We start from the raw sequence: 14,173 nt of genomic DNA, 5'->3' as shown, positions 1-14,173 counted from the left end.
CGTTTGCGTATCAAAATATTAGGATTCTTAGAATATGCATTTCTGGAGATAATGGGATAAAAATATTTAAAATTGATCTTATTGATATCTATGAAAATCTGAAATATATGGTTGCTCTCACTAGCTATGGTAACTATTACTCAGCTAATCTGATGTGTCATACTCACGTTCCTTTATTGGTTCCTAGTCAAGGCCCTGATGACTACAGAGCAAAAAAGACGTGTTTCATTTATTTCTGACATTTCTCCAGACTGTCAGAAAATTTTCCAGGATGGTAGCTATTTGTTACTTAATATAATTTTCAAAGACTTCAGAATTACCAGTTATTGGAAATTTTGTTTGGTGACTTCCTTTGTGGGTTAGGACCAAACTCCTAGTCTTTCAGCACTTTTCTGCCCCCTCATGTGTAGCCATGAGGACAGAGGAGGGAGGCCTGGGCCCCGGGGCCTGCTGAGCGGTACTTCCTGCAGCTCTGCTGAGTTATGTCCAGGCAGGTGGGTCATTAGGGAGGGAGCCTCCCGAGTTCAGGCTGCACTGGATGCTTCATTCACAGGAGGCTGTTGAAAAAAAGAGCCAGGGTCATCAGACAACCCAGCTTCTGGTCACACCTCTGCTCCGCCCCTCCCTGGTTCCTGTGGGATGTGGATTAGGCCCTCTGCCTGGTTCACCAAGGACTTCACCAACCCCCTGGCTTATCTCAGTTTTCCCCTCCTTCCAGCGTCCTCAGTACCCTCAGGGATGCTCTCTGAGCCTCTGCTCTGCCCTAACAACCCCGCCTGGCCACACCCTGCGCCTTGACTCAGCGCCACACCCCTCCCTGGGTCCCCGGGGACTGTCTTTCTGTCCCAGCTCTCCCAGTCGTGCATTCCCACTGCACCGGCTTTTCTGAATCCTTGCCTTGGATTACTTGATTCTCCCTGCTGCCAGCCTTCATTGCCCCCAGCCAGCGTCCTCTCTCTCCAGCATCCTCTTTGAAATTGTACAGTTGAACAGATCGGGGAAGGAAATATTATTTATGGGCTTCTGGTAGAACTTTAAAAGAATTTATGTGGTAAGCACAGGAAAGCTTTTTGTTATAGGAGATGAGAGGTTTCTCATCCTCTGATCGCTATCTATTTGAGGGCTTACTGGTGTGGGATGCCATAAGGTTTTTCAGCACTGCACGGTACTTGACTTTTTGGCGGTGTAGTCGTTTATGATCTGGTTAAAGCGAGCCGTTCCCCTGTATTTGAGGAGTTCCAGAAACAGTTCCCTAGTACTAGCCCAGGGAAAATCTATTTTGGTACACTTGGTGTGGAGAAGACCAAACTTGATATAATTCTGTGTTTTGTGCAAGAATGATATCCAGGCACATCGTAACCTCTCATTCTGCTGATGCATTTAAGATCCTGCTTGGTGGAGAGGCTGTGTCCTATCAAGGTGCAGCTCCTGCTCTAGAGCCGTGCTTCTCCACCACGGTTGCACAAGAATGGGCTGAGGAGCTTTAAAAAAACTGCTCTTGTCAGGGTCCCACCCCAGATCAATGAAATCCAAAGTCTGGGTTAGGGTTTGGGCATCAGCACGTAAAAAAAAGAGAGAGCCCTTTTGTTTGTTTTTTTTTAATTAAAAGAAAAGATATCCTACCCAGATGATTCAGGTGTTTATTCTGCCGTGTAATGAGGAGTAAGGCTTGAGAACCACTAGTAGAGGCCCTGACGGGTAACTCTGCCTGTTGGAGCCTTGGCTGTAGTGTCAGGACTATTGCCTAGAGCAGGGCTTCTCAATCCTCATGTGTACACAATCCTCTGGGACTTTTGTTAAGCTGTGGGTTCTGTTTCACAAGGGCTGGGTGGGACCTGAGATTCTGCATTTCTGAGGAGCTCCCGGGCGATGCCGCTGCCGCTGGTGGCACTGCCACATGTGCCGCAGGGAGCGCATGGGGCCTCTGCAGTGTTTTTTTTTTTTTTTAACATCTCTATTGGAGTATAATTGCCTTACAATGGTGTGTTAGTTTCTGCTGTATAACAAAGTGAATCAGCTATACGTATACATATATCCCCATATCTCTTCCCTCTTGCGTCTCCCTCCCTCCCACCCTCCCTACCCCACCCCTCTAGGTGGTCACCAAGCACTGAGCTGCTCTCCCTGTGCTATGCGGCTGCTTCCCACTAGCTGTCTATTTTACGTTTGGTAGTGTATATATGTCCATGCAACTCTCTCGCTTCGTCCCAGCTTACCCTTCCCCCTCCCCATATCCTCAAGTCCATTCTCTAGTAGGTCTGTGTCTTTATTCCCGTCCTGCCCCTAGGTTCTTCGTGACCTTTTTTTTTTAGATTCCATATATATGTGTTAGCATACAGTATTTGTTTTTTCTTTCTGACTTCACTCTGTAAGATAGACTCTAGGTCCATCTACCTCACTACAAATAACTCAATTTCGTTTCTTTTATCTCTGCAGTATTTTACATTTGACACACACCTGCATGTGTATATGTACTTAAATCTAATCACATTTTTTTAGGCACCAAATAAAACACCTGTCTGTAAAGCAGTCACTTTTAAATTTGTCTTTTACACACATATGGATTTTCATATATTGAGTTCGCTTTTATTGAGGCATACCTGTACCTTCGTTGTTGCTAAGTAAACCGTTGCTAAGAAACCTTACCATGTTAATTACAACAGCCCTTCTAGCTGAGGGCTGGAGTCCTTTGATCAGATCTGTTTGAAAACACAACCTCTTTTGGCTCCAGTGTTCAGCTGGCAGGAATATTGCTTTGTTTTACTCCCTTGACCCCCATAGCAACATTGGCCTCAAGTCAATCTTTGGCATTACCGAGGCCAAGGCGCTGCTGGAGGTCAGATTCTGGAGTCTCAGAAACCATGGTGGTATGAAATGTTAAAGCGGTACTACCTCTCTGGGTGCTTTGGATAAGGTGCTGATACTGATCCTGTCTTTGCATCTAGGTTTAAAGAACCTTGGGCGTTGTCCACATCAGGCTTGGGGAGCGTCATACCTCTCACATTAAGCCCAGCCCGCTGATTTCTACAACCGCTGGCTGTTACGATCATAGAAATTACAGCTTTATTAAGCATTTGTGTGCCAGACACTGTGCTAGGCACTCATTTCTCTGTTTAATCCTCGTAACTGTCTTATGAAGTAGGCATCATTATCGACCTTTTGCAGAGGCTCGGAAAGGTCTGTTACCAGGCTCCGAAGTGGCACAGATGGGATTGAAATCCACATCCCTCTGACTCCAAAGTCAGTGCTCTTTCCCCTGTACCACACTACTGCCAATGTTAATTAACTTCTGTTGTGTTAAAAAAAAAATCTGCATTTTAATGATCTAGTTATGATGTAGATATTTTATTTGAGATTTTGCCAGAGACATAAATAGTTAATATTTTAACAGAACTTTGTGGAAAAATGATTCTCATTTTGCTGAAAATAATAGTTTAAGTTTCAAAACGTCACTACCTTGCCTTCAATCAGAGTTGAACTGTTAGGGGTTTGGAAGCATATTACCAAATGCCTGGGCCAGCTTTGGGAACATTTTACTTTGTCATTGGAGCTGTAGGCAGGCTCAATTAAGAACAAGCTAGCTTGAGTTCCTGGAGCATAGGTACCATGTTACTTGTGTATTTTCTGGTCTCTCAAATGAACTGAATGCTCTAAATACACATACACACACACACACACATATATCCCCAAAACATTAGCAGCCCTTAATTAATACGTCATGAGGTTTTTTTGCTTTTTGTTTTTTTAAAACTTTTAATTTTGAAATAATTATAGATCCACAGGAAGTTGCAAAGATAGTACAGAGGGGTTACATCTTATTAACTATCATACAAGATGAAAACTAGGAAACTGATGTTGGTGCGATCTGTGTGTAGTTCTGTGCCATGTCATCACGTTTGTGGATCCTGTAACCACTGTCGAATTCAGATGCAGAACTGTTCCCTCACCACGAACGTCTCCCTCATGCTGGCCCCATTTATAGTCATGCTCCCTCCACCACAGTTCCTCCCCCCAGCAATCACTGTTGCTAATTGAATTGTCTGATCTGAAATAGAATATCATGTATATGGATCATTGGATCTCTCACGGTCTGATGCTGAGTCTGCTCATATCAGTGATGATCAATACCCAGGTTTTTAAGGGCTGATTGTAGTTTCAGTGACCTGCCTCCTGCACTTTTCCATGCTAGATTTTATGTCTTCTGTCTCATGGGTCTTTCGAGAACGCCTTGTAGAATTAGATCATTTGATGTCTCTAAAGCCCAAGGTTATCGGTTAAGTCATTTACTTTAGTAATTCTGGAAGTATATCAAACCGTAAAGTGATATATAAATATAGGGTGTATCATAATGTGACAGATTTGCCATCTGTAATGTGTCAGCATGGGAGAGCTCCTTGGGCAGTGTCTTGGGGTACACTCATTATGGGGAGGTTGGTGAACTCTTTTAAACTGCGTAAAGAATTTGTGTGTGGGTCTGTCTGCATGTGTGTTTGGATATATAAAGTCCAGTGCTTTCATCTGATTTTCACAGGAGTCCTTGAACCCTAAAGAAACTTTAAATCCAGGACTATGCATAAAAACAAAACAAACTCTTCCCAATCCAAAAAAGAAAATTTTCTTTGTGAGGGTAGTACGAGTTGCTTATAATATGCAGAAATAAAAAGAGATTCACATCAAAACAAAACAACAACCCAAGCTAAACTCAAGATGTCCAGGACACGTTTATGAAGTTTAAATTACGCCTTCTATTCTGTCCCTGACCTTTATACATTTAATGAAGAAATCGATCCACTGTATTTTTTTTTTTTTTTTTTTTTTTCGGTACGCGGGCCTCCCACTGCCACAGCCCCTCCCGTTGCGGAGCACAGGCTCCAGACGCACAGGCCCAGCAGCCGTGGCTCACAGGCCCAGCCGCTCTGCAGCATGTGGGATCCTCCTGGACCAGGGCACGAACCTGCGACCCCTGCATCGGCAGGCGGACTCCCAACCACTGCACCACCAGGGAAGCCTGATCCACTGTATTTTTACATGTGGACTTTCTCATCTGTCACATACACTGGATGGACAATGACCTACTTAAAGAGAGAGGACTTACGCTGTACTTGTTCCTGGGTCCCCAGTGTGTGATCTGTTCAGTGCTTGGCACACGGTAGGGATTCAGTAAATTGAAATTTCATTGTACTTCTGTTTTTAAAAAAATAGACTTGTTACTCATCTTAAAAATCATGGCTTGTATAGCTTTATGGTTGATATTTGAAGTATTTTTTTCTTTTTGAAATGTTTTGATCAGTAAATAACTCCCTCTTCTCTGAGAACAGGAAAATTCCATCAACTAATTTCAATCCAATGCCAAGCATAACCCACTAGTGTCCATAGTAGATTTTTGAGGAAGGATTATTGAATGAATGTTTGCTTATGCCATTTTATGTTTTTAAAAATCAATCCTGTTTGCCAGAACTTGGTTTTCCAACATTGCATTTCACTCTGGAATAGTTTTTCACAGGCTTGACTGTTTTTCATTGCAGTAGAAGTTAAAGCCTTCCTGTCTCTTCAGGGACTACACTCTGACTATATTCATGGGAAGATGGTAACTCTGGATTGGAGTACGCCTAAACTGGAGATGTATGCACTTCCTACGGAGACAAGGAAATGATTGAATATGTGGAATTGAAATTACTAGGGCCCCATGAGACCTGCAGCGGGTACTTGTGCTGGCCAGTGCCTGCTGGGAGTTAGAGGCACGTGTGTGTGTGTGTGTGTGTGTGTGTGTGTGTGTGTGTCTTTTCTCACTTGGTTGCAAGTTGAAGTTGGAGATACTGAAAAACAAATTCTGTTAGTTCCTATCTCGTTGAACTTCCTGATACTCCTTTCTTTTTTCCCTTCTCTCATTTTTTCCCTCCCCCACCTTCCCAGTTTCCTTCCTCTATCCAGCTTGTTTCCTGATTCAGCCTTATCACTAGAGAAAATACTCCTAAACCATAGCGAGGACTGAGAGTGTGTTACCAGCATTTCTACTTTGTTTCTCTAAACAACACGCTTCTGGCATAGGCTTTGGGCCAAATAATTGTCAATTTCTTCACCTTTATAACCTGATTGAATTAGAAACCATGTATTTCTTATGTTCTCTCAGGATACCCAGCTAATGATCACTTGCCGTGCATTCCTCTGATAGCTTTTGCTTTTTGAACCAAAGCATGACTTCATTGTGGTTTGTGTCCCTTTCTCATTAATCATCACCAATCCCCTTTCCCATATCTTGCTGACTGTCAAATCTGAAAACTAACTTCCAAGCAGATTCTTCTCTTTTGGGTGGTTGAATTCATGGGGTATTTTAGACCAGTCTTTCTTCTAGTTCTATAGACTACCCTAAATAACTCAGAGGGGAAGATCACTGGGAAAAGAAGTCTCTCTCTCTCTCTCTTTTTTTTAAAAATTTTTTACTTGAAACACCTTTGAAATGAAGGCTGTTTCTCACTGGTTCTGAATTTTCATGTTCGTAACCCGTATTTGTGAACTGGGTTGAGTTTTGTAAATGGCTTACCAGATGTGGGCTCTTATATTTGAATGTGCCCACTTCCTGCAAACCTCTGTCACTCTGCCTCCTGCCTCACCCAGATCTGCATCACCATTCAAAAGGTGAGCAGCCTTCCAGCCTAGTGCTTGCTTAAGGTGATCTTATGACGAAGAACCTTTTAGTCAGAGGTAAATTTAAACTAAGCCCACAAACAAGCTAAATAATACATTTATATATAATACTATATAAATAATACTAATAAATAACATTAGTTTTAATAATGTAACTGTTATAATAATATAATGTATTTATTAATACTAATAAATAACACTATATAAATAATACATTTATATAGTTTGTTTTTTGCCAGCAATGATGACGTCAGTAATTCTTGTCAGCATGTGTATTTTTTGGCTGCGCCACATGACATGCAGGATCTTAGTTCCCGGACCAGGGATCGAACCCATGCCCCCTGCAGTGGGAGCACGGAGTCTTAACCACTGGGAAGTCCCAAGTGTTTTGACCATTGATAACAGAATCAAGATTCAAAATAATCTCTCTAAGCTGGGACATTTGGCCAAAACTAAATAGATGAAATTTTGTGAAGATATGTAAAGTCTCATTTCATCCTTGGAAAGAACTAATCTGGTAGCAGTTGAATGAGAATTACCTTAGAGCCTGGGACATGTAACCTGACCACAAGTTTAACCTAAGCCAAAATATGCAGTGTGGCAACTGTCCTGAATGCAGGCTTGGGCTGCTGCTTTAGAAGCAGCTGAAAGCAGCAGGTGTTTGAGGTGTTTTCTGCACTGGTGACTGTATTTGTTCTGTTCAGGCCTGGGTCCCATATTTTATAAGAATGTGTTCAGAGCATGGCATTACGGACAGAGGTATCTGGAAAGCATGTTATACACAGGAACAATTAGATGAGCAGTTAGGAAATTCTGCCTGGACTACAGAGAGATCCTGACTTCGAACTTTCGAATGGTTTCAGGGGTCAGATTTGTTTGGTAAACTTCAGAGGAGGAACTAGTACTGATGGATGAAATTCACAGAAAGATTTCTACTCAGAGAAGGGAGGCAGCATGGGCCGGCAGAGCTGGCCAGCTGGATAGGATGTACCTCGTGGTTAATTTCCTGGAGGGATTCTTGTAATAGGTGAGAGTCTGAACTACGTGCATGTGAGCTCTTCCAAGTCTAAGGTTCTCTGATTCTGGAGGAAGGAGAACACATGAAATACTCACATTTGAAAAGGTACTTGACTTGAAGTTTTACATTTTCCTAGACTACAAAGGAAAGAGCATTACCTGATTCCTCTCCCTTATTCTCATGTACTTGGGCAGTTTTGACTTTATCTACTTATGGTCTTTATCCAGGAGATGAATGTGAAAAGTGTTTGATGTGTTCAAATACGAAATTAACTAATAGTGAGGTAAAATAGCAAGTTGTCCTGGAGATTCAAGACTTAAAAGAGTTACTAGAAATGGCGAGTGTCAAGGTGAAGGTATCCTGTCAAGACAGTTGTTGTGGATATCCCTATTTTATCTGTCAACTTCATGTTCTTATTTATAAAATGAGAGTGTTGAATTACATGTTCTTGTAGTAGATTCTGTTTTCCAAAGGCAGCCTCAGTGATGCCTCGCATTCCACATACTCTTCTAGATTGACCCCTGCTGGTTTCTCGTCAGGAGATGGAGCCCGGTCCCCTCTGCTTCCATGTGGGCAGGCTTGTGACTTGCGTGTAGTGGTGGGGATTTGTGTGACCTTTGAGGCTTTGTCAGCTAAAATTCTTGCTCTCGAAGCCTTCAGCCTTCATGTAAGCAGCCCAGCTGCCATGAGCCCCCAGATTGTCAGAAAGCCCAGAGCCCAAAGTAGCCTGCATGGAGAGACCGTGACATGGAGAATGATGCAGGTACCCAAGTCTACACAAAGAGCAAGAAGTGCCTGGCCAGCCCCCTGCTATGCCAGCTCTAATCCCTTTTTGACAGTAGCCACGTTAGAGACCCCGGGCAGACCCAGCCAGCCAGGCTTTTCCTCGAAATGCTGGCCCAAAGAAATAGTGTGCTAATGAAATGGTTGTTCTTGTTCTAAGCTGTTCCTTTGGCGGGGGTGGGGGGCGGGTGGGGGTTATCTAGATAACTGAAATGGCTCTTCTAGGACCCGTCATTCTGCGGTTCTGTGATTATCCATTGATGGTAAGCCTGGTAGAATTATCTTAACTAAGAGACGGAGGAAATGATGTCATCTAATGAAATGTTCTCTTTCTTTGGTTTCTTCTAAATTAGGCTCATTAAGTGGCATATAGTATTGAGAATAGACACTTCAGAGTTTCATAAACATATATTTGAGCCCATGAGTAGTTTGAAGACTGTGTGATTTGGGGTAAGTTATTTAACCTCTCTGAGTCTCAGCTCCTTCCTTCATAAAATGGGGATGATAACATATCTAGCAAAGATGAAATAACAAGCCATGTAAAGCTCTTAGCAAAGTCCCTAGCATATAGTCAGTGCCCAGTGCATCTGAGTTGCTGCTGCTAAGAGCACTGTCATCCCTGGAATTAACACACACAAAGTTATGATGGTAATAACTTCCACTGAAAGCTTAGAAATGTGAACATTTTAATCCAGTGTACACAGTCACGTGCTGACTGACATTTACTATAAATGTACCGACTAAACCCACTCATTGCCAATGAGTCCTCCCTTAAATTTCTCTAGCAGAGAGGCTTTTGTTGTCATTTTGCCATTACAGCCATTAGAGAGGACTTCTTAGCACATCAGTTCTGTTTCAATTAACATTTAAGATAGGTAATGACTAAGGTGGTAATCTTCCTTCTAATATGATGTCCTGTACAATTTGGGGGAGAGGTATAGGCATTTGTTTAGAGTGTAAAGAACTCATTGCTTTTAAAAAATGAAAGAAAACTGAAATGGAAGCTTTTTATTGTCATCGTTTATTGAGTATCCATGGAGATGGATGGGAGTGAAGTTAACAAAATGGATTTCATGCCGTTGCTAGTCCCAAAAGATTTATAGTGTTTTAGTACCTTTAGAGTCTGTTTGTTTATATAAGGATAATGGATCCCAAGGACGGAAAGACCCTTAGGATCATCTAGTTTATGCCCCTGTACCCAGCAGGACTGTTTCTGTCATCATCCTGCAAATCAGTCTCTTTCCATTAGCAGTAGAAAGGGAAAACATTTTTAATGTGAATTTCAGAGATTAAGTGAGATAGAAAAAATGTTCCCATTTAAAGGGGGTGTGGACAGTACAGATTATATAGAGAGGTCCTAGAAAATTTCACTTTTGCAGACATTTACCAGAGAATTGAGGGACAGTCTATTTAAGACAGTCTATTTAAGGCAGTCTATTTAAGAGGTATCAGGACGCCATTATCCTATCCTTTCTTTTCACTGAAATCCATCTAAGCAACGTAAACATCCTTGGAGATATGAAAACTAAGACAAAATAGTAAATAGTTTACCAAGGATTTTAAGTTTTGAACCAACGTGATTCTTTGTACCTAGTATGATCTTTACTTACTGAGACACAAAAGGTATTCTCTTACAGGTTATGTATAGTTCTGTTTTCTTCTCTTCCACAGAAAGTATAGTTTCTTGGTACTTATTAATGGAAAAGCAGGAAAAACTTCAAAATTATAAACATTTAACCATTCTGTAATTATTTATTGAGTACCTAGTGTGTCCCAGTCATTACTCTAATTGCTGAAGCTACAGGACAATAGGACTCAGCTCCTTCGCAGAATTCATGGTCCTCTGCTAGAGGAGATGGCCATATAAACACCTTGACCATGATGTAAAAAGTTACCTGTGAGAATCTAATACATAGAATCTTTTCTACAGAGTATTTTTCCCAGAGCAGCTTGAGTGATCTTTTGAAAATGGGATTGAGATCATGTCACTACTTTGTTCAGAACCCTCCCACGTTTCCCTGTCACACTCAGAGTAAAAGTCCAGTCCTTACAGTGGCCTGAAGTCCCGCGTGACCACACCCACACCTGGCGGCTCTCACACGCGCTCTCACAGTCGCTGCCATGCTCACCTCTGGTTCTCCCTGCCTGCTCTGCTCTTGTCACTCTGGCTTCCTTGCTGTTCCTCCAGTAGTTCAGGAGTGTTCCTGCCTTAAGTTTCAGTACTTGGCGGCTCCTCTGCATGGAATGTTTGCCCCCTACCTACTTCACGTTTTTGTGCAAATGTCATCTCACTTGGCCTTCCTTGATTTACCCTGTTTATAGCTGGAAACACAGACAATAACAACAAAAAACCCTGACACTCCTGTACCATCTCCTTTGCTTTATTTTTCTCCATAGCAGGAATCCGAGATTCACAAAATAGTAACAGTGATGGCGGAGGTGGTAAATCCTCTTCAGGACAAATGAGACGTGTTTGCGATCTCATCTGACACAGACTGCTAGTTTGTAATCAAGCGGAATTGCACAGCAGAGACTGGCCGCTTAGACCCGTCTTGTTGAGTGTGCTCAGCGGTGTACTAAGGATGGTTAAGATGTGCTTCCTGTCTCCTGGATATGTGAATACTCACATCTGTCCTCTGTAGGAACTCATATTCCGCTGATATTTGAACGTCTACTTCTCCGTGCTTTGGTGCGTGTCAGGGGCGTGGAGAAGGGTAAGAAGCTTAGAGAACTTGGAGCACGGTGGGCAGCTGCCTGACTGCAGTGAGGTCGGTGTATAAATAGCGCCTTCGATCAGGTTCCTCGCTAGCCTCGTCTAATTCAGAGTGCAGGTGAAATCGTTCCAAGTGAGGAAGAAGCATTGCAGAGCTAAGTTTTCTATTGAGCACAGCTTTTGATAAAAGCAAGAAGAGCTAGATATTGACTTTTTGGTGCCTGTTCTATCAGTGGTCTGTTAATCAACAGAGAATAAATTATTGCTCTTCAGAAACAGGAAAGGATCCCCCTTGGCTTGAACGGGTTTCCACCTTTCTTTTCTTTGTTTTTTTCTCTTTATTGGTAGAGGATCTTTCCTCCAGCCATTTGCTCCTTGGGGGTTTTGTTAAGGACTGAAGGGAAACTGAAGGGAGCTCTTTTGATTTATCTTCTATCCTTTCCTTTTGGTCACTCCACAGGGTAAAATAGCCGAGTTGGCTTTAATGTGTCGCCATTAGAGACCAAACATTAGCTGGAATAAACCATCATGCCTCACAATGAAAAATGTCCCCTGATTGGCTAATTAATCAGTCAAAGGGGAATGACATGGCTCTTGGCTTGAGGGACTCTGCTGGAGAGAAACAGGCTGTTGATAAATGGTTTTCCAACAAATTCATATATCAAGGAAACTTAGTCATTTTTTAACTATAGTTTGTGTGACTGCAATTTTTTCCAACTTTCCCTTTTCTGCTGCTCTTGCTGTTTAGGCTGCGTTTTTTGTTGTTGTTGATAGAAAAATATAGGATTTTAGGTATGAGAAAATAAGTGCCTTCTCCTTACTCACGTCTGTTAGTCTGATTGGTTTTGATTGTCTAGGTTTATCAGTAGGTGAAAGAAAATCAGATAGCTTTTTCCAAAATTATGGATTATAAATATTCCTGGCTTACTTCAAAGTTAAGATCTTCAGATTTTAGTCCACACTGTCTAAATTTGAATCCTGGTTCCATCAGTTGCTAGCAGTGAGACACTGGGCAGATTACGTAACCTCTCTGTGCTTTAATTTCCTCATCTTTAAAACGGAGATAATAATAGTTTCACCTAATAGAATTGTGAAAATTAAGTGATATCATCTATAAAGCATTTGGAACAGTTCCAGCGCAGCGTGATTACTCATTAAATATTCATTGTTTTTTTTTAATCAAAGTAATATATGTACGTAGATTTAAAAAATTAAGCTGCCCTAAACATCACGAAAATCAGCATTCATCTTTTGTACCCCTTGCCTCCTTACCTCCTAAGCCTGCTTCCTACAGCACCTTCATTTCTTACATGGTATCTTGTGTGGTATTTATAGGGCAATTATCTCATGGTATTTATCTTCATATTTAAAGCACATATCTTGCATTGACTTTCTTGATGTGTTAGTCTAACATTACCTGGACTTTTATTTTGGTAGGTTAGGATTTAGGCCTTTTACCATTCAAAATACTGATGTATTATACTTACTAGTTATTTTAGTGTTTGGTGTTTATATTTTTATGACTATGTAAATACTGTTCACTGCTAAACCAAGTAGTGTACCATAACTATATTTCCTTTTACAATTTTGTGTTGTTTTCTGGTGGGGAATGAAAGGCGTAACCATGTAATTTTCCCCGTGCCCTCTACTAGCCATGTCATATAAAACTTTCTGCAGTGTCACACGTGTCTGATAACCTGTCAGCTCAGTCTTTTCCCCAGGAGACCGCCCTCCCCGGACCCTTTCTGCCCGCTCACTCTGGACTGCTTGTTGGGTTTGCTCTGCGCTGTCATCCTAGACATTCCCCTCCACTTTGCTCCTGCTACCTCCTCTGTCCTGCATCCTGCGTCTGTCTCCTCACTCATCTTCCAGCAGCTTTCTGGGAAGGCATGCAGTTCTGAAAATCTCTGTCAAAATGCCATGGCAGATTGTGTGGGTATACAATTCTGGACTGAAAATCATTTTCTTTCAGAATTTTGAAGGCATTGCTCTAGTGTCTTCTGATATCCGTTGGTGCTGTTCTTATTTCTATCCATGACATCTATCTGTTTTCTGCTTTCTCTTATTTCTATCCATGACATATATCTTATTTCTATCCATGACATATATCTGTTTTCTCGCTGTTCTTATTTCTATCCATGACATATATCTGTTTCCATATATATGATATATGGATCTCATATATCCAGAGAAAACAGGATCTTCTTATCCTGGGATTTATAAAATCTTGTGGAAATGTGAGTTGTTGGATATTTTTAGTCACCAGACACACTTGATAGGCCTCCCAATGTGACGTTTCATGTTCTGTCAGTTCTAGAAAATTACCTTTTATTGATTCTTTGATTACTTTTTCCCCTTTGTTTTTTCTGGAATCATTAGTTATGTGGTGGACATCTTGGGTTATTCCTCAGATTTTTCTTATCTTTTGTCTCCTGTTTTTCTATATTTTTCTACTTTTGGGGAGATTTTCTTAATGTTATCTTCCAACATTTCTATTAAAATTTTAAGTTTTATGCTCATATTTTTAATTTCCCAGAGCTATTTTTCATCACCTGACTGTCCCTTTATTTTTAAATAGCATCTTGTTCTTGTTTCATGAATATAATTTATTCCCTTGTCTCTGAATGCATTATGTTATGAGATTTACAGGTGGTTTTTCTTTTTCCCCGAGCTCCTTTTCTCTTTTGGTTTTGGTTTGTTTCTTTCCTGCTGGAGCATTTCCCCACAGCCTGACGTTCTTTTGCTGTCTGCGCTGATTTCAGAGTCAGTGAGCAAATGTTGAGAGCTGCTCAGGCAGCACCGCTCAGCTGGTGAGTTGTGCTGTGTGGAGTGGTCACGGCAACTTGGCTTTTTCCTTGGGGAACCCCCAGATGTCAGAATTTTTGCAGGTCTTTTCTTCAGTGGATTCAGTTTCTCTAGAAGGCACTCTTGCTTGGGGAACATGGGTGGAGGTCATTGCATATGTGCTCTGGCCTCCCTCTTCTTGGGCGGCCGTCTCACCCTGCCGTCCAACT

At 41.6% G+C, this 14,173-nt stretch overlaps 1 protein-coding gene across 2 annotated transcripts in view; it reads left to right on the top strand.

The window, feature by feature from the left end:
- PINX1 (PIN2 (TERF1) interacting telomerase inhibitor 1) overlaps nt 1-14,173 on the top strand; it is an 85,944-nt gene that overhangs the window by 24,489 nt on the left and 47,282 nt on the right. The window lies entirely within an intron of this gene.

Source organism: Phocoena sinus, chromosome 6, assembly GCF_008692025.1.
Source record: "Phocoena sinus isolate mPhoSin1 chromosome 6, mPhoSin1.pri, whole genome shotgun sequence".
In the NCBI taxonomy this organism is placed as follows: domain Eukaryota; kingdom Metazoa; phylum Chordata; class Mammalia; order Artiodactyla; family Phocoenidae; genus Phocoena; species Phocoena sinus.
Note: the sequence above shows the minus strand (reverse complement) of the source record. Positions and strands in the feature narration are given on the sequence as shown.